Source organism: Pleurodeles waltl, chromosome 3_2, assembly GCF_031143425.1.
Source record: "Pleurodeles waltl isolate 20211129_DDA chromosome 3_2, aPleWal1.hap1.20221129, whole genome shotgun sequence".
Classification (NCBI taxonomy): Eukaryota; Metazoa; Chordata; class Amphibia; order Caudata; family Salamandridae; genus Pleurodeles; species Pleurodeles waltl.
The window spans coordinates 118,512,943-118,534,566 of NC_090441.1; the positions used below are offsets into that span (position 1 = coordinate 118,512,943).

The 21,624-nt window shown below is 43.3% G+C and overlaps 1 protein-coding gene and 1 long non-coding RNA gene across 8 annotated transcripts in view; one reads left to right on the forward strand and one right to left on the reverse strand.

The window, feature by feature from the left end:
* Window positions 1-15,074, reverse strand: part of SH2B2 (SH2B adaptor protein 2) — a 423,267-nt gene extending 408,193 nt beyond the window's left edge. For 4 of the 6 annotated variants that reach the window (XM_069226948.1, XM_069226946.1, XM_069226944.1 and 1 more), the window contains exon 1: window positions 14,980-15,074. The gene's annotated coding sequence lies outside the window, so the exon portion shown is untranslated. Of the gene's footprint in view, window positions 1-14,964 lie in introns of all 6 variants that reach the window. The other 2 variants (XM_069226949.1, XM_069226945.1) reach the window with 1 other exon arrangement.
* A 140-nt stretch (window positions 15,075-15,214) lies between these two features.
* The window catches only part of LOC138286562 (uncharacterized), a 220,674-nt gene continuing 214,264 nt past the window's right edge, over window positions 15,215-21,624 (forward strand). Inside the window, exon 1 of one of the 2 annotated variants that reach the window (XR_011202013.1) lies at window positions 15,215-15,339. This is a non-coding gene — a long non-coding RNA (uncharacterized lncRNA). The other variant, XR_011202014.1, reaches the window with a different exon arrangement.

A 21,624-nucleotide genomic window follows, 5' to 3' on the forward strand; every position in this document is an offset into this window, starting at 1 on the left:
CTACACTCTATACGACATGCTGGGTGTGGTCCAAACTTGGTAGGTACCGGGACAATGACCTCCTATACTCCACAGGCATTCTTCTCATTAACAATCAATAGTTACCAATGACCCAGGAGACACTGATACAATGCGCACTCTCGAGAAAAACCAGCTCTGCCTAGTTTGAGACCAATCCACAAATGGCAAAGTGGCCACAAAAACGACATTCGAGACCACTGGGGACTTACATGAACAAATCTGTCTTCCTACCCCGAAAAACTGCCTGAATTTCCTCCCCTAACTTTAGGGATATCGACCACCGAAAATACCAAACTGATCACTCCTACTTAGATCACAAACCAACATATGCACTCACAACACAGGCGGCGTGGGAGTGTGATTTGGGAGACCCTATCCTCGACAAAACCTGGCATTACTGCTCCACACAGACCAAATTAGTATCCACCAAACTCAGGCACAAACTGCTTCACTATATGTACCTTCTTCGAACATACACCACTCCCAGGGCTCTAGAGCGTTTTGACTCCACACTCACATCACTACCGCAAATGTGCAGCTGATAATGCTGACTTTAGACACTTAATTTGGAATTGCACTGTTATTCATGTATATTGGGAGGCTATATGTGCCTTGATTTCTCCTACGACAGAACAGACCTTTGATCCCGTTTACTTCTGGCCCTTCTAGGATATGTTGGACCATTGACATTTTACTGCCACGACGTTGCCCGGCCCACCAAAGATGCAGTTTTTGTTCATACAAGAATCTCTGCCTCATGTACTTTGCTTCTGTAAAGGTCATGCGGAAAAGCACTCACAATTTGAAATACCTTTTTTAAATGTTTCAACATAAAAACATGGTCCGACATAATGAGTGAATGTTTTAACTCCTTGGACATGTGACTACTTAGTGGCACAGTGATATTTTAATCCAATTTCAGCAAAAGAAACTTCTATGAAAAAAGTTAAGTCTAATAATTAGGTCTCCGATTTAAACAACACATGTGAAACTCAATTTCAATGTATATATATATATATATATATATATATATATATATAAATATATAAATAAATTTGTGCGTGTGTATATAGAAATTCAACACTTAAAGTTAGAGTTCTTTCAAGTAACTATAACTTGCGCCTTTGCCATGAACTGTTTTCTTATCAATCTTGTTATTGCAAAAGTTGCAGTGATGTCAAAGATCCCATACAAGATCTCATCAATGACATATGTGGAGTATCTAGCTATGCAAGGCGAAGGCACAAGTTAGTTATCTTAAGGCGCGAGTTAAGATATGGTGAGCATATGGCCCCCAAGTATGCTGTGATGCTGATGCGGCCCAGTTACTGAAATACGAATGGTCTGGATGCTGTGTTTATTAATTTTTTGTTTATTTGGATGAAATCACGTCAAGCACAGAAAATGGATTGGGAAGGATATAAACAAAAATCATGTATGTGAATGAAGAGACTTTGTGGTTTGCATTTCAGAAGGCACAAACTGCTAAAAGCGTTATGGTTTATGAAATGATCAATTCAAACTGCACACTACAATCTAAATTTGAGGTGAAAGAATCGTGCTGAAAGTACATAATTAATGAGAAATACTGCTCAAGTGTGAAAAGTTGAAAACTATCAATCCCAGAATGCTGTATATAAACTGTGACGGCAGAAAAGAATGGGGAACAGCAGACAAAACAACCTGAAAGACTACAAGAAACGCGTCATGGTGTCTGGTGGAAAGCTTTCATGATAAATAAACGAAGATTATGTACTGAATCCTCCGGGAGTGCAGTGTGTTGTGGGTGGTTTTTTTTCCCCTCTTTCTCTCTCTCCCTCCCTTAGTTATAGTTAGAATGGTATTTCCATAGGAAGTGCATTTTTGATTTGCTTATATCTTTGTCAATGTTTGCCGAATCTTCATGAGAAAAAAAGAAACTGCTTCATGGAAGGTTTTGTGTGATCCACCATGAGGGTGCTCAGTTAAAGAAAAGAGGAGGGGGGGTTGGTCACCAAAAGATGTTGTCTCCATTCATTTTTCATAAGAAATTTAGTCACAGCTACAGCCCAAATGGCTGAACAGATTGACACCAAATTTGGGAGAAACCTAGATCTTGGTTCAGAAAGTGTGCTTTTAAAAAAAAAAAAAAATGTATTTGGTGTAAATCTGTTCAGTAGTTTTGAAGCAGACCAAAAAGCCTTTGTATCTTTCATATCTCACAGCTGACATATCTCATGGTGAGATCTGATTTTCTGCCACCACATCAACGAATCCTGAGCCCTAAAAAAATAAAATAAAATAAAAAACCTATATCTATTTCTCTCTATATATATATATATATATGTATATATAAATAAATAAATAAATAAATAAATAAATAAATAAATAAAGAGAGATATATATATAGATATATTAAATAAATGGGCAGGGTAGGTGCACTCTGCCTGGGTATATAAAGGCCTCTGGGACCGCATTCCTCGGGATTAGCTCACATATTGTGTCCCGGGAGCTCACTCAAGGGACAAAGTAGTTTCCTTGCCGCATAAGCACAGGCAGGAAAACATATTTCTGCTACTGTTGGGTATGAGCAGACATTCTTTCCCTGACTGAAGGAGTGTGAGCGGCCTTCTGTTTCCCTATTCGTGCTCCTACAGGCAGAGAAACACACATTGCTCCCACCCGGCAGGAGCAAGCATACACAGCAATGCTGGCTCCCGTAGCATGGGGGTAAGCCACAGGGGTCCTGGGGCTCCTTCTACTGCCTCCAACATATTGTTTGGTGGGTGCCTCGAGTGGGCACCGGACCGCCCACCCAGAATGTGCAGATCCCTTGATGGATGGTGTCCCTGGGGCCCATGAAGGCTAAGCGAGGGGGGCTGCAATCACACCTCTACTTAGTAAAAGTATATCAGCTCTGGGGAATGGTATCTTCAGGGACTATTAAGTCTCTAGAAACTGGTCTGCGCTGCCCCCTTCCTGATGGAATTCTGCCCCAGCATCTATTAAGGCTCGAGGTAGGGGGCCATGCAACTCCTTCCCTTATTAATGGAATTCAGCCCCAAGGGATGGGGTCCCTAGGATAACTACTGGCTCAGTGAACGGGGGTGGGGGAGGTCCATGAGCACCCGCACCCCACATGTTTTCTTTTTTGTTTTTTTTGTTTAAGTCGCCAGGGCCAGAAGTGACTTGAGGAGGGAGGCTGCTCCAATGGATGGGTTGGCTGCCCATGCGGCTTGGGCACAGGGCCTTCGCTGTACCCCAGGCCACGTATAGGCTTTGGCGTGAAGTTGACTGCCTGCGGCAAGTTGGACGCAAGGTTGTTATGTAGCCAGAGGGGTTGTCTTTACATATGGTAATAAAATATTACTTTAAGTAATAAATAAATAAAAAGAAGCCCTAGAAATTAACTTTAAAAAAAAGTTTACAGTAACGTAAAGGTTAGGTGAAAATTTCAGTGACAACGTAACATTTTTAACTAAGGGAAAAAAAATGAAATTTATCAGTTATAGTTATCTGAAGTAACTAACTTGTGCCCCAAGGTAACTATCACTTGTGTCTTCCCCATGCACTGCTAACTACCACAAACTGCATCATTTATTACATCACTAATAATATTACTGCAACATTTGCAATGAAACAGTTGGTGAGAAAAGTGTGATTGGTGTGGGTGGGAGTTACAGTTACCTTGTGTCACGAGTTGAAGTTACTTGGGATATCTGTAAGTGGTCAATTTCAATGTTTTTTGTATAAAACATTTCAATGTCACTGAAATGTTAACCTAACTATAAAATTATTTTAACCTTTGTTTTATCAGTGAATACATATATTATTAAATTTCAATATGTCAAAGATATGAGAGTATGGTGAAAACGAAATGTTAGATCAATGCAAAATTGCCCTAACACTAAGTGCGTTTCTCTAGCTAGATGAAAACAGAGTAGCTAAGCAGTGTTATGTGGACAGCTGTGGCAGTATCACCAGCACATGATCTGTTCTTTCTGAGAAAGATAGGGTTGGAATGAGCATAACTGCTCCAAGCAGACCTGATAATGGATGAAACTAAGTCCACTGAAGAACCTTAAAAAAAAAAAAAATATATATATATATATATATATATATATATATATAAATAAATACACATGTGTATGTACACTCTTTGGTGTTGCTTTCTGGTCACAGTAAGGGTATGCATTGAGATTGTCAGGAGATAGTGACTCACTAATCACAAAAAGGTGCATACAGCATTTTAGGATTAATCAAAGATAAATTATATTCAGAATAAACATGTAATAAGCGTGTATAATCACCAGCTTCGAAACGACAGCCACAGTCAGCCTAAGCCAAGCAGATAAGCCCCACACTTGGAGGATTCAGAGTAGGTCTATGCAGGTAAAGGGAAACGGGGAAAACACTCCAAGACAACAAAGCAAAAAAACAGAGTCCAGCAAGCAAATTCAGCAAAGCGGACAAGAAGGCCTAAGAGCCCTGAAGAAAACTCCACAGTAAAAACGAAATCCAAGGAGCAAAGTCAGAGTAAACAAGCAAGAAGGTCAGAGGTCAGAAGCAGACTCATTTTGGGCAGGTGTGCACGTGATCGGACAAAATGCAGTTATTTACATGGAAATACAAGTAATGGCAGTAGGCTGGCGGGAAGCAGAATGTAGATGACACTCGAACAGACAGGCGAGGGGTGAACTAGGTTTAAACATTTCCCGACTGTAGCGATCACTAATAAAAAGAGAATAATGGGGAAAATGTGGGCCAATACTTCAATGTTTGTGAACACACATTTGATAGACCGAATTTAGTAGTACTGTTTATAATTTTAATAAATAAGTTTAAAATTAAAATACAGGAGTTACCCGTATGGACACCGCTGCATTTTATAAGAAAAAAGCTAATAAGAATAGGGAAGTAAACCAAAGAATCACGCGAGAACAGAAAGGTAACGTGAAATGAAAATGTTTCTCAGCACGACGAAGAAACTAACGTCGAGCCAGTTTTACTTTGTGCGTCAAGGATTTTACATCATACAGAGCTATTCTTCCTGAAGACCACAAAAGTAAACTGATGTACCTTGCGATTACACACAGGGCGTGGGCAGAGCACTGCCATGGCCTAGATGCCCTCTCCCATCCAACATGAAAACTAGGTTGCGCAGCAACTGAAAAATAGGAGGCCTGAGAGTTCAGCGGGAAAGCAAACACGCAGGACCCTACTGACACCAGAGTTTGGGAAAATTGACGTGGAGACTGCTTTTACTGCGCTCACAACATTTCTGTGGCGCACTATGCCACTACGAATGAGGAAGTTAAGAACAAGTGCTGCCCGTCATTTCCGTTTTAAAAACATATGTTTCCTCCAGCCTAAGAGAGTCGACTCCTGTTGTGCTGGTGTCAGACTCCTCAGCAGCACCAAGAGGCCATCTCTGTAGTAACCGCTGTGCTATACCAAAAAGGTACACAACACAATTGTTCTACGTCACACAGCTTGCCAAATATCAAAGACATGCATACTGGCGCTCGGACTGCGGATGGATGTGGTGGAAGAACTCTGAGCACCAGCTCAGTCACTCTGCGGAGCATCAAGTGGTTCAGTCCGAGGTGCGCCAAGCGAGCTTGCTTAGTTTACTAGATAAATCAATAGCTTTATTTTAATGCAACTTGCCAGTGCAGTCAGGACCAATATCAGTTATTGTGATGCCGAGCTAATGGGAGGACTCGCTAAGAACAAAGCAGTATCGCACACCAATCAAATGTAAGGAAAAAAGACCAAACCTTTGAAGTCTTCTGTTCTACTCTCATGAGAGACGGTGTTAGCAAACACAGATCTCCGCTGAAAGAGACTGGACTTTTAGTACTGCTCAAAGAGTCAACATTAAACATGTTCCCCATAGAATATATTTTCCCCCACATATTCAACGAGTGTGAATATGAGAGAAGTGCTTTGAAGAAGACAAACTACCTAGAATTTATTATGACAATTTCTCATCTGGACCCTTGGCACTCTGGGTACTTTCCTTTTAATAAAGTCTAGAACAACAGACATATTACACAATTGCAACATATCCCTTGCCTCTCATTTGAGGCAACAGGTTTTCATACTTCACGTGTTTTTTTTTTTTTTTTTAAAGAAAATCAGGGTCACACCCTCAATCAAACTAGGAGCGTCCTACCACTTGCAGTTGTCAGGACAAAAGTCAGCAGCCCAAACACCCCTGAAATATAATGATCCCCATAAAATCCCATTTATGGATAAAACTGATGAACTGTGCATGGACATCAATTCAGTAAAATGCTACAGGTAGCAGAGTTACATTATGCAGCCCTTTCCTCCAATTACATCACAAGTTCAGCAACACCGTTCTATTTCCTCGTGAGAGGGAAGGGTAAAAATCTTAAATAGGCAAAGTACTCCGGGATCTTGAATCACCTTGACTCAGGAGTAACATGGGCAGTGGCAGGCACAGGAACAGAGAGTCAGGGGTAGCATCTGCTACCCTCCGCCACCCACTATCTCCAGTGGGCGTCCATGTTACCATCTTAAGGAAAAGTAAAGGACTTGAAAAACACCTGTGAGGATTTTTTGGTGTTTCTCCTTTTTAAGTGGAGCGGTGGATATATATATATATATATATACACACACACACACACACACACATACATACATACACACACACATACGGGTTCACACCAAGAATGAGTCTACATATTTCAAAAAGGAAGGGTAAATGCACCCACAGAAAGACTTCTGCTAAAACACATTCCAAAACCTGCAATCCTTGTGTGCATTAAGTACTTTGAACACGCTCTCCTATTACTTATTAATGCATTTCTGTAGACAATCACTACAAATCTGATGGACGACGATTTGCAGTGCATTACATTATGTAATGGGTGAGCTTGCTTGGCGACTCACAAGGACGTTCCTCGTCAGGATGGCACTGCAATGCCTTCTGGGCCCCTAAAAAGGGGCTTCTTGCCTATATCTTTTGGTCAGGATTGCCGGAGTGAGTGCAGAGTGAAGAGGACTAGAAGGAGTGCAATTAAAATTGACTAATCTCCTAAAAGAACAATTTTACCTAGGACTAACAGCTATGTTAAGATTAAAAACTATGAGGGAAAAGTATATAGTATAATGTCCAAATTTTCCTCGGTGAAGTGGAAAAAAAAGGAATACTCAGGGTACCCCAACTAATAGGTCTTAGGAAGTGGAAACCCAAACCTGTGCGACACTCAGAATCAACACTACAGGGATCATGGTCAACATGTTTCACGCCCTATTAGTCCCTATGGATGTGGCGATTCTTCATGACCTAAGAATACTAGTAGTCACGAAGAAGGTGAGAGTCCTCAGGAAAATAGTTCTACGCATTGTAGGAGGCTGGCCTGGCTTATAGTGGGTACCGTGTGGTACTTACACCTTGTGCCAGGTCCAGTTATCCCTTATTAGTAGAATAGAGGTGTTTCTAGCAGCTTAGGATGATAGAAGGTAGCTATGGCAAAGCATCTTAGGCTGAACTAGGAAACATGCAAAGCTCCTACTATACCACATATCATATAGCACAATATCATAAGAAAACACAATACTCAGAGTTACTAGAAATAAAGGTACTTTATTTTAGGGACAATATGCAAAAAATATCTCAGAGGATACCCTCACTTAAGAGGTAAGTAATATACACAAACTATATGTACACAAACCCTAAACGGGTAAGTAACAGTAAGAAAAGTAGTGCAAACAATGTAGAATCCCAATAGGATGCAATAGGTAGACATAGGTCTAGGGGCAACACAAACCATATACACTAAGTGGAATGCGAATCACGAATGGACCCCAGACATATGGGAGACTGAAGAGGGTCGCTGGGACTGTGAAAAAACAGTAAGGGTGTCCAAAATACCCCAGCCCAAGACCCTGAAAAGTAGGAGTAAAGTTACCCTACTACCCCAGAAAGAGAGAATAGTCGTGATAGGGGATTCTGCAAGAACCACAAGCACCAGCAAAGCACTGAAGATGGATTCCTGGACCTGAGGACCTGTAAAGGAAGGGGACCAAGTCCAAGAGTCACAAAAGTGTCCAGGGGGGGCAGGAGCCCACTAAACCGCGGATGAAGGTGCAAAAGGGCTGCCTCCGGGTGGAAGCCGCCAAAGATTCTGCAACAACGAAAAGGGCTAGGAACTTCTCCTTTGGAGGGACGATGTCCCATGGCGTACTGGATGTTGCAGAAGTGTTTCCAGGCAGAAATACTGCAAACAAGCCTTGCTAGCTGCAAGAGTCGCGGTTGAGGATTTTGGGTGCTGCTGGGGACCAGGAAGGACCAGGATGTCGCCCCTTGGAGGAGGAGACAGAGGGGGCGCTCTGCAACTCAGAGAGCCCCCACAGAAGCAGGCAGCACCCGCAGAAGTACCAGAACAGGCACTTAGAAGATCTGAGGACAGCAGTCAACTCAGTCACAAAGGAGGGTCCCACGACGTCGGAGTCCAACTCAGCGAGTTGGGCAATGCAGGACGGAGTGCTGGGGACCCAGGCTAGGCTGTGCACAAAGGAATCCTTAGAGAAGTGCACAGAAGCCGGAGCAGCTGCAAATCACGCAGTACACAGGTTTGCTGTCTGGCGTGGGGAGGCAAGGACTTACATCCACCAACTTTGGACAGAAGGGCCACTGGACTGTGGGAGACACTTGGACCCAGCTCCTGTGTTCCAGGGACCACGCTCGTCAGGATGAGAGGGGATCCAGAGGAGCGGTGATGCAGAAGTTTGGTGCCTGAGTTGGCAGGTGGAAGATTCCGTCGACCCACAGGATATTTCTTCTTGGCTTCCAGTGCAGGATGAAGGCAGACAGCCCTCAGAGCATGCACCACCAGGAAACAGTAGAGAAAGCCGGCAGGATGAGGCACTACAATGTTGCTAGTAGTCGTCTTGCTACTTTGTTGCGGTTTTGCAGGCGTCCTGGAGCAGTTAGCAGTCAATCCTTGGCAGAAGTCGAAGAGGGAAGTGCAGAGGAACTCTGGTGAGCTCTTGCATTTGTTATCTGAGGAATTCCCCAGAGGAGAGACCCCTAATAGCCAGAAAAGGAGGTTTGGCTACTAAGAAAGGAGGCTTGGCTACTGAAAGAGGTAAGCACCTATCAGGAGGGGTCTCTGACGTCACCTACTAGCACTGGCCACTCAGAGCAGTCCATTGGGCCCCAGCACCTCTTAATCCAAGATGGCAGAGGTCTGGGACACACTGGGGGAGCTCTGGGCACCTCCCCTGCCCAGGTGCAGGTCAGGGGAGTGGTCACTCCCCATTCCTTTGTCCAGTTTCGCGCCAGAGCAGGGTTGGGGGATCCCTGAACCAGTGTAGACTGGCTTCTGCAGAGATGGGCACCATCTGTGCCCATCAAAGCATTTCCAGAGGCTGGGGGAGGCTACTCCTCCCCAGCCCTCACATCTATTTCCAAAGGGAGAGGGTCTAACACCCTCTCTCAGAGGAAATCCTTTGTTCTGCCTTCCTGGGACTGGGCTGCCCAGACCCCAGGGGGGCAGAAACCTGTCTGAGGGGTTGGCGGCAGCAGCAGAAGCGGAGAGCCCGGAATGGCAGCTTGGCAGTACCTGGGTTCTGTGCTAGAGACCCGGGGATGCATGGAATTGTCAATGACATGACAATGACAAATCCATGATCCTAGACACGTAACATGGCCATGTTCGGAGTTACCATTGTGACGCTACACATAGGTAGTGACATGTGTAGTGCACGCGTGTAATGGTGTCCCCACACTCACAAAGTCTGGGGAATTTGCCCTGAACAATGTGGGGGCATCTTGGCTAGTGCCAGGGTGCCCACACACTAAGTAACTTGGCACCTAACCTTCACCAAGTGAGGGTTAGACATATAGGTGACTTATAAGTTACTGATGTGCAATGAAAAATGGCTGTGTAATTACGTGGATGTTATTTCACTCAGGCTGCAGCGGCAGTCCTGTGTAAGAATTGTCTGAGCTCCTTATGGGTGGCCAAAGAAATGCTGCAGCCCATAGGTATCTCCTGGAACCCCAATACCCTGGGTACCATATACAAGGGAATTATAAGGGTGTTCCAGTGTGCCAATGAGAATTGGTGAAGATAGTCACTAGCCTGCAGTGACAATTGTGAAAAGCAGAGAGAGCATAAACACTGAGGTTCTGGTTAGCAGAGCCTCAGTGATACAATTAGGCACCACACAGGGAACACATACAGGACATACATTATGAGCACTGGGGTCCTGCCTGGCAGGATCCCAGTGACACATGGGCAAAAACAAACATACATACAGTGAAAATGGGGGTAACATGCCAGGCAAGATGGTACTTTCCTACACTCATGGATTGAAAAAGGAGTTACCCCCCGTGATGGCGCTTGACTCTCCCAGCTTCAGGAACGGGCACCTTAGGAATACATGGATGCTGCTACTCCCCTTCAGTTGAATTATGCATTGATTAGACCCCGTCTAATCGACCGCTACCCTAATGTGTGCTTGGTTTTTAATCTTGACATAGGGCCCCAGCTGTATGTCCTCATTAGAATGGTTTACTTTGAAGCCTATAGTCAATTTTATTTGCACTCCTTCTAGTCCTCTTCAATCTGCACCCACTCCGGCAATTTTGACCAAAAGATCTTCGGCAAAGCACCCCTTTTTAGGGGCACTTCAGACATTGCAGTGCCAGCCTGACGAGCAGCATTGCCCTATGACGAAGCATGTCACCAACGTGTGAGGGAGGGCACTTGCTTCTGACTCTCTGATATGTTTGTTGACCTGTGGACATCCCTCCTAATTAGTAGAGTGATGTCTTTCTTCTCGGAACTGTGTACTTTGAGTAGTTATTTGTTATAGTTCCGAGGAGGGTGTACACAGAACCGTCTAATTCCTCCTTATCCTCTTTTTGTCTCTATAATACGCTACAGACAGTTAGGTCATTATACCTTAATTCAAACCAAATTATTGTGACAAAGATGCAAACAACCTTTTATCACATACTATTAAGAAAAAAATAATTCAAAAGGTAAAATAAGTAGCAAACTGGATAAGAAGGGTAGGAAACAATTTAAACTGCCACTGCGCAAGTAGCATATACTTAAAATGGAAAAATTAATGAACTGTAAAACACCCAAGTGAAAGAGTAAGGAAACAGAACAAATAAACATGGGAACATATCAAGGGGAGTCAAGCAAAAAAGCTACCAACCAATTTAAAATTAAAATTAAAATAAAAAGCACAGATGCCATACGACAAATACAGTACACGCTTTCAAATTTGGAAAGTAATCAGCAATTGACGAAGTCCCATTTATGAAAGTTCCTTGCTGTTGGAATAGCAACTGCCACATGTAGAACACTATACAGTGAACATCCCGGAAAACCAAAACGAAGAAAAAAAAATATATATCACATTAGTCATTCTGATTTCTGAAGCCAAAAGGTACTGAATAATTCATTTAGCAGCAGCAGACGAACATTATGAAAAGGTTGGAATTTGGGAAGCCTTTTAAGAAGATGTCCAAATCACATAAAATCGACAAATATCAGAAAAATTAAATGTAGAGGGGGGAAACCTGAATGCTGACTCTTTGTTCTTTTTTAAAAATTCTTAGCAAGGAATTGTCCAAGCATCAAAAGCAATCCATATTTCATAGAGTGAAAATATAAAAAGTAAACACACATAAGATTCCCTTTCCTGATTATGTATATATAAAAGATAGAGAAAATATGTACAAAAGGCAATTTTGAGACAATTTACAAACTATGTGATTTTTTGAGTCACAAAATTAAAGAGTGAATATCAAGGAACATCATAATTTTAAACAACTTCACAAAAGGTGAAAAACTCAAAATGGAATCCTGATTTAGACAGATGACTTTATAAAATAACGATGCTTTACATTTGAGAGAAAACTAGTAAAAATACTATGTCTGATTTTTTCACCACTGCAGGAACATATGCATATAATATGATCCAATTAGAATTATGTGGGAAATAATGTTATCAAAAGCGTTTCCATACAGTGAATAAGTTTCTTAAGTTAAACAAAATTGTGTCTATGTAAGTTGAACATATAGCAACATTTACTTGACAAGAGAAAAAAAAAAAAAACATAAACCAAAATACAAGGAGACAACAAAGGATCAGTCATTCTGAACTATTAAAGGCCACTAGAACCGTAAAGATCAGTGCATTCAGTGAGTAAGTGTGGCTAACACCAGGAAAACTACAGACGTAGTGTCTAAAATGCTAAAGCACGATTTGCCTTTCTCCTGCATGCTGGCAATCTTTGGTAAGCCACCCATTTGTGAAAAGTGTGAGAAGACAAAGTATAGAGCGAAAGGTGGGAAAAGCTCATTAAGCCACCAAAAAAAAAAAAAAAAAAAAAAGTACCGCCTTCCAAAGAACTATCGAACTTCATTTAAAGTTAATCCAATGTACACACAGAGCTGTGCTCCATGCATAAAATAATTATTGCCGATCATTCTTGGGTGGGTTCTTCTTTTTATAGCCAGATAAACTTGGACAACTGGATAAATGTCCTGCAGAACAGAATTCGGAGCCCGACACAGAAAATAGTGATTAGAAACGGTGTCGTTTCATACAGATATATCGTAACACAAACAGAAATATGCGGGAAAATATATGTCTAGCAGTGTGCAGCATGGTTGACGCTCAGTTTGCTTCAAATGATACCATGCTAAAAATAGCACTCGAACATAACGGGGAACTCTTTATTGAGACTATCTACCAAAGTCTCAGACTCTGCACATCATGAGTCTCCAATGTATTTTTAACAGCACCCTAAAGATCACCCGAACAGCACCCAAATGCCATTTTCATTGCCCTGTGCACCCTAACTTCCAGCGTAGCTTCCCCCAAATTCAAAGCATTCCCAGCAATCACCATGCCCACGCTCACTTCCAATATTCTATGTCAAGCATCAACCATACTTCCGGCTGTCTCTGTGACCATACTTCCAGCTACACTCAAAACTCCAACATCTTGTGTCCACCACTCCAAAGCATTTGCAGGACCCACATTTCTCGAATCCTCTACATTTACACTGTATATATCCTTTAGGTCCAGAAGCCTGTGTATTTATTCTTCTGGGTGTATGGAAACTCGAGTATCACACACACTTCCAGAATTCCCATCTCAAACACGGTCTACAAATCATACATCCACACTCCAGTCATTCCTATGAGCCTATACTTTAGGCATTATCTATCAGTGTCCATATTCCCAGAATTAGTTATGCTCACTCTTCCAGCCTGCTTTGCAACTAGACTCCTGTATCCTCTGTGTCCACACATATTACATTTGCTATTTAATTACTCTGAACAGAACCCTCACAAACACCATCTTCTGCACCCAGTCTTAGCAGTGCTCATTCCCATTATTCCGAGCCCCACGCCCCTTGGCCAGGCCAGCCCCACTTACTGTACAAAAACCTGTCCTAGATGTAAGCAAGCCAACAAATTAACAGAGAAAGCCAAGTCAAGGGTCTGGATCAGACCATAGAGCCTGTGCACGAGCCAAGCTCTGAAAATGTTTTTTTATGAAAATCAAACAAGAAACAACACGTAAAATATGATAAAAGTCTCTTCAAAATTAAAAAAAAAAAAAAAAAAAAAAAAAAAAGGTATTTCTTTAACATGGAAGCTTTGACATTAATACGTCACACTAAGGCACTTCACTGAGAAGTACTTATTAAAACTGATAGTTTTTAGATGAGCCATTAATGAACTAAGAGGCAAGACAGTTGCTATGTAAACCCTGTAAGTGGCTCCAATACTATTTAGCAAAATTATAGTCTAATAAATCAAGCACAATAGTTTTTTGTACAAATAGTATTCTGATCTCACGATCGAAAGTGCTTTCATACTCTATGGTGAAATAAATAATTTGACTAATGTCACACAACTGAAGAAGCGAAGCCACAATTCAACCAGGTTTTCTGGTTTCTCTTTGTACAAACCAGCCAGTAAATTGGTATCTATTTGCCGTTCCTTATGTTAAAGCCTAGTTCATACCTCTTTGTGCATTTTTCTACAATTTTTATATAAAGCGAACTGGATCCGAAGGTACTGGTTACATTACACAATATCTTTAAATCATTGTTTATAGTGATGGGAACATTAAATGATTTGCCAAGAATCACTGCATGTTGAGCCAGCACCGAGACACTTTCAGTGGATCGCTCAGCTCTACTCCACACCATAAAACCATCCACCCCCAAAATGCAGGCAGTTCTTAGGGCCACACGCCCCAAAAACTATTCCTGCAGACTCCGCGTTCACACTTGCAGCTTCTTCTAACGTCCACCAGATAGGTACTGCTTCACAATGAATCCTACAAACCATTTTCCTTGAGCATCCGATACTGGGCACTCCAGCACTGCCTACATCCACACGTTGTGCAGTGCACGCGCTCTAGTCCCACTTTCCATAGCATCTGTTACCCACACCGGCTCCATTCTCCAAGGCTACATTTATCCACACCCATACTTTATGCGCCCCACGCGCACACACTAACAGTTTTCTCTTCACCCACACTTCATCACACATTTCAAAAGACCTAACTGGCTCTGTAGTTAGACACTGAGCCTATTTTAAATAACCCGTGCATATTTTGAATAGTCAGAATTTATATCGCTGCACTGATTTAACTCTTCCTGCTGAATTTGCAGTACTGAATAATCATTCAACAGCTCTGCATGCCTCATAAACTTGCAATTAACATGCCTTTATAAAAAAAATAGACCCTGGTTGCAGCAGCGCCCTTTTCGCTTCCCGATGATATATATTCACCGGTCTTGATATGAAGCGCCCCTCCCCCAAGTCTACACAAATGCGCTCTCGGTCACTAAACTGACACACCACTAATCTCCCCACAAGCCTTTCCGCTAGTCTATGCAAAACACCCCTGCTCAAGTCTGCAGAATGTTAAAATAAGCACCTGTCCACTACTCACGCGGATCGTCCGAGAATTCACTCCTTTCGGGGTCCGTTATTCATCTTTGTACGGATGACATTAGCCCGTAATTTCAGTACTTCCGGTTCGCACGGGAGCCAATCCCACGGCTGAACATATTATGGGGGTCGCCTGGTAGAGGGAGGGACTCGTGATGTGTAAGGTGACCCAGGATTGCAGTGTAGGGGGGCAACTCAGCCAATCCTTGCACACTGCACATAATTCCAAAGTGCTCATTCGCTGTGGGGTCCGCACGTGCCTCTTCAGTGTGTAAACACGGTCTGATCTGTCATTCACCAGCTGGCGGGCGCCTTGCGGTTTGGATCCGACGGTCAGTCTGTGGCTGGCGAATGACTTACGGTAAGTCGCTCAGGCACCTGTCACTGAATGTGAGCCGACCGGTGTTAGCTTGTCTCGGCCCGGGCAATCCCTGCTGATGCCTCAGACTGCGGCTATCGGGAGGGAGAGTTGAGGCTAACAGGACGATGCTAGATGTGGAGAGTGGCTGACCCTGACCCGGGTACCAGGACACGCCTTGGCGGCTGTTTTTGTGCTGAACACATTTATGGCCCTCACCCAGACCAGGTCAGTTACCTGACACAGCCGAGGCCGGCGACACTGAGCGGTATTTAATTCTTTTTCCAACATCCTGGGGATTCTAAATGTGTCCAGGGTTTATGTCTTCCCCTGTGGGGCACCAAGAACCATAAGCAAGATATAACAAAATGTTGATTTTTTTGAGAAAAATAGGGGAAAAGTGCTCCAGAAATAAGCGTCTGTTTTCCCCCCCAAAATGACATCTGTGAAAGGTTTGCTGTACTAAAGTCACCATCTTCCCAACTTTCAGAAACATGCAGAGAGCTGAATCCCAAAAACTAATTTTGTACCACAGTTTTAGCATTTTTCTAGGAAGTAATCTATTTCCTTTATTTTCTGTACTCTCAACGTACTTTCAGTTTGAGGTGGAAACCAGTGGGAAACCCATGGCTGATTCTGAAACATAGACACAATTCTGAATTCAGCAAGGGGTCATATGTATATATCCCTCAAGGTTTTCCCAAGGAAAATAACTGTTGGAAAAAAGAAATATTGAAAATGAGTAGGTAAATAAACGTGCATTTGTGACAACTTTTTCAACTGTAACTTTTTGTCACAATGACAGAGTGACAAAAGCAATACACCATTACATCCGTTAGACCCTTCTTGTTACGGGGATATATAGGGTTTGTACGTCCTACAAAAACCCAAGGTACCCTGAGCAAACAACCAAGCTGTACCGTACAATGGTTATTCAATTAGTACCAAGTATAGAGCCATTTTCATAGCTAAATAGGTAGAGTGAAAAATGGGTATCAAGGAAACATGTATTTCTGAAATTGGCACAAGATATGGAGTTTACGAGGAGTGATTATTTCTACATCTCTGAAATTCTGAGTACCCATACCAGCCTATGATTTGGAGGGTATTATTCAAAATGGCATTTTATGCACTGGCTTACATTTGAAAGGTGCAAATGCAGTGAAATCCAATTGGAAATAACAAATGTTCTACTAGTCCAGGGGTGTGGAATTTATTAAAATATCTACTTGTCCACGGGACAGGTTGCTTCTCAAATCTACTTGTCCTGTAAAAAGATCTACTTGTCCCTTTGGTGCCATGTAGTGTGGCGCCAAATTATGGCAGCAATATCATTATGTAAGAGCTCTGATAATAGCCTCTCTGATTATGCCAGGGCTACTACCATAGTAGGGCTTGAATACTTGCAATTTCAATCCCTACTGTAGCAATTTCCTTATTTTTCCACCTTTGTACAGATCTGTATACTGGGGCTGGAGGAAGCAGTAAGCAATAGTTCCAGGGCTGGAATGCCTTTGAGTCTGCATACCTACTAACCTGCATGTTTTAAAGATCTTCACCAGCTTCTCTATAATATTTTCCCATAATAAGAAAGGTTGGACATTTACTCCTGACAATGGCAGAATTAGAACTTCTTCCAGGCTTGGGAAGAAAGTGGCTGGAGGGAAAATGAACTTGCAAATGCTCAATAGATTTTCACATGAGCAAATCTACACATGCGTATTTACCCATGCTAAAATACAGTTCACAAATATTTTATAGGGGTACGACATATACCATGGGTGCACTTTTGTGACTTTCTTTAAGAATTTGGGGCCACATGTAGGTAGGTTCATATTTGCGACCCGCAAATTGCGAGTCGCAAATCCGAATGTAGGATGGTGTCCCTGACACAATCTGTGATTCGCAAGGGCTTTGCAAATGCACACCTCATGAATAATCATGAGGTGGGTCGCAATTTGCGACCCCCTTGCGAATGGCGGCCTCACAGGGATGGTGGCCTGCTGGAGACAGCAGACCACCATGTCTGTGACTGCTTTTCAATAAAGCATTTTTTTTTTTTGTAATGCAGCCCGTTTTCCTTAAAGGAAAACGAGATGCATTACAAAAACGAAAAATTAAACGTTTTCGTTTCATTTTTTCAGAGCAGGCAGTGGTCCTGTGGACCACTGCCTGCTCTGAAAAAATGTTTACAGTGACATTCACAATGGGGAAGGGGTCCCATGGGGACCCCTTCCCTTTTGTGAAAGTGTTAGCACCCATTTGAAATGGGTGCAAACTGCCATTGGTTTGCGCCCGCGTTTGCAAAACAATCCTACATTGCACTGCGAGTCGCAATTAGGAAGGGAACACCCCTTCCTAATTGCGAGTCGCAAACCCGTTTTGCGATTCGGTAACCAGGTTACCGAATCGCAAAACTGGGTTTGTGCATCGCAATTTGCTTTTTGCACGTCGCAAACAGCGAAAGTCGCTGTTTGCGACATGCAAAAAGCTACCTACATGTGGGTCTTGGTCCCTAATTAGGTCTGGTGTTAAAGACATTTTGTTTTTATTAAACTTCTATTTCTCTCTCTTTCGGCTGGCTTTACTGTGAGTGATCGCATTCTTCTCTTCCACAAGGAGCATATTGGCACACAAAGTAGTTGTGTTCAGTGTCAGGAACTACAGTGGCAATCAGGGACGTAACGAAACTGGAGGGTGCCCCTTTGCAAAGAACATGGAGGAGCCCCCTCTCCAGACTCACTCAGGGCAGGTGCTGTGCTGAAGGGACCCCCTGGAGGGCGGCTGCGGGGCCTTTGTTATGCCACTGGTGGCAACGTGTGCTTTTAGAGTTCAAAAATGTTTTTTTTTTTTTTTGCCAGTGTTTGTTACAATGTTGAGGGCCTGGTAGCTCCCACAACAATAAAGTGTTACAAAAGCCATGTCAAAACAAGACACGCATTGATGAAACTAAAAGACTTATAAAAATATGTCAGATCAGTTGGCTTTGTCAGTGTTTGTTTATTTTCATGCTTCCCATAATCGTGTTGAAAATGGTTACACTGATTTTCCATTAGAAATATTTTTGGGAAATACTAGCATGCATCAAAACATTTTACTAAATGACACCTCATTTGCATCTAATCAGAGAGCATTCTGGGAGCATTATACTTAGCCTCATAGCCTAAACTGTTCAAACATGTGTATACACGTTTTTTTTATTTGTACTGGAACCAACGTCAGTAGTGAAGTGTGACCTTAAAACATTTATTTACAGCACTCACCCTAATAATGAAGGTTTTCAAATAATGAACCATAAATACAAGTTCAAACAGCATTATCTTTTGGAAACACATTACCTCAACTGTAGAGAGTTCCACTCTCTGTAAACAGGCAGCCAAAGGGTTTGTGCTGCAGAGGGTTGGGCCTACTTGTCCCAAGGACAAAGTAAACATAATAACTTGTTGCCCTTGACCCCAAACAAGATGTCCCGGGCGTCGGGCGATAGGAATTCCACATCCCTGTAGTCTATGCTCCCAAAAGTCTCACGATAAAAATGGTACCTCACTTGTGTGGGTAGACCTAGTGTCCACAACAGGAAACAGCCCAAAATGCAACATGGATGTAGCACATTTTTCCAAGAACAACGAACCCTGTTTTTGCTGCTATGGGTAGCTCTAAATTTTGGACCCTAGCTCAGCTAGCACCTTGAGAAACTTAGCCTACCTATACATTTTAGAAAACTAGACACCTAGGAGAATCCAGGGTGGGCTGACTTGCGTGTCTCTCACCACATTTATTTACCCAGAATCCCTCGCAAACCTCAAACTTTGACTAACAAACACTTTTTCCTCTCATTTCTGTGACAGAAAGTTCTGGAATCTGCCAGGAGCCACACACTTCTTTCCACCCGGTATTCCCCCAAGTCTTCTGATAAAAATGGTACTTCACTTCTTTGGGTAGACCTAGTGCCCGCGACAGGAAGCGGCCCAAAACGCAACATGGACTCAGCACATTTTTCCAGCGAAAACTGACCCTCTTTTTCTGATGTGGGTAGTTCTGGATTTTGGACCCTAACACAGCCAGCACCTAGAGAAACCTAGCCAACCTGTAAATTTTTGTAAACTAGACACTTAGGGAAACCCAGGATGGCGTGACATGCGTGGATACAATTAGGTTTTTGTTTTACCCACAATGCCTTGCAAACTTTGCCTGAAATTATGCATTTCCTTACACTTCTGTGATGGAGAATTCAGGAATCCACAAAGTTCCTACCACCCAGCATTGCTCCACCTCTGCCCATAAACCCGCTGCACCACTTGTGTGGCTGGGCCTAATCTTCCCTGGTGTCTAGTGCCCTCCCCAGGGGGCAGATCACTGGTAATAACCCAGATCTGCCCCCCAGAGAGGTAGAAAGACTGGTTATATTTGTGTTTTGGGGCAGGGGGGGGCATTGGCATGCCCATTTTTGGCAGCCTCCACCCTAGGTATGAAAAAAAAAAATTTGTTGCGACCTAGTGGGCTCGCTTCACCCCCCCCCCCTTCGGGGGGCAGAAATACTATTTACATTTGTGTTTGAGGCAGGTGGGGCATTGGCATGCCCATTTTGGGCAGTCCACCACCCCTAGGTATGAACAAAAATCATCCCTGGTGCTAGCGTGCTTTCTGCCTCCCCAGGGGCAGATCAGGGGGCTATTGCCCCCATCTGCCCCCAGGGGAGACAGTAAGACTGTTGTATGTGTTTGGGGTGGGTGGGACATCGGCATGCCCATTTTGGGAAGCCCCCACCCCTAGGTCGGAAGGAAAAAAAAAAAATCCCTGGTATCAGGGGCTATTGCCCCCACTTGCCCCCCAGGGGTGCAGAAAGACTAAACTGGCCCAAATAATATGGGGGGATGGCAAAAGCCCTTGCCCAAGGGGCCACTCCCACCTCCCTGGTGCCTAGTGGATTGGATCCCTGCTTGGGGATCGTCCTCCTGCGGTGATCCCCATACAGCGATCCACTAGGGAAGGGTACCATTGGAAAGGAGAGATTTTCCACTTTCCAATGATACTCCTGCCATCTCCCTAGGTGCTCAGGGGGCTGACATAGGCCCCAAGCGCCTAGGCAGTGAAAGTGAAATCAGCTGTTTGGCTCATTTCAATTTTGTTTTCAGTGAAATTACGTCAGCACGCAGATGGTCATTTCACTGAAAACTAAAAACAGCCTCGGGAGCCGGGGAAACTATTCCCCAGCTCCTGAGGCAGTTTTTTGGCAGAAGAAAATCCCTCTGGTTCCTGCACCAGAGCGATTTCCTGTGCTGTGTGTGTGGATGGGCGGGAGCCGTTCGACTCACATGACATGCACAGCGGTGTCGGACTGCTCCCGAACGTCTGACGCACGCAAGTGGTTAACATCTATTGAAAACAAATTTTCCAATTGTTAAGGGCCGCCGGTAGAGTCGGCGAGCCGACAGATTTACTGGGAGAGCCAAGCTAGGGGCCTGGCTTTAAGAGCCCATGCATGATCCGAGCCCAGGGAAAAGTTGGCATGTAAATCCTCCAACACAAATCATGTAAAATATGACACAGACTCTTCGAAATTTAAAAAAAGTGTATTTCTTTACTATTTGTGGACGATTTTCACTGTAGTACATCAGATTATATACCTGCATTGAAAGCAATTATTAAAAGCGACCGTTTTAAAAATGAACTTAGAGACCCCCACCTGAGTGCCATTATTCAACTAAGAGGCAAGTCAGATGTCATGTGCACTCAATATAACAGACAAACATGGTCTAATTTTGTAAAATTTATTTTTACTGAGTTTTAACAACCACATCACACTGCATGAAGAAGATGCCAATACATACGGTGTACGGTAAACATATAACAAGAACGTAATAGAACACCCATGTGGTTACCATGTATAGCATCACAGTTACATAGAACAGCAACAACTCTGAATTGCCTCTTAGTCCATATCTGACCTGTATACCAAGTAGGCTGTGAACGGTCCTCGGATATCTTTGGGCCTTTTGGAAGCTCCTCCGCTTAAAGCTAGAGTTGAGTTTAGCAGTATGTCATGTCTTTGAGTCAGTCTATCACAGTGGGCACTGATTTCTTCCCCCCAGTGTATCGCAACTCTTCGCTTAGCAAACAGGAACGCGCCCGGCATCAGCTTGTGGTTAGCTGGTTGTAGAGGTTTTATCAAGCTCAATAAGCATAGTTGCTGGGACTCCGTCACCTCCTCCAGTACCATGTCTGATAAAGCAGCCACCACCCTTCCCCAATATTGTCGAATCAAGGGACATTGCCAGGCTAGGTGCA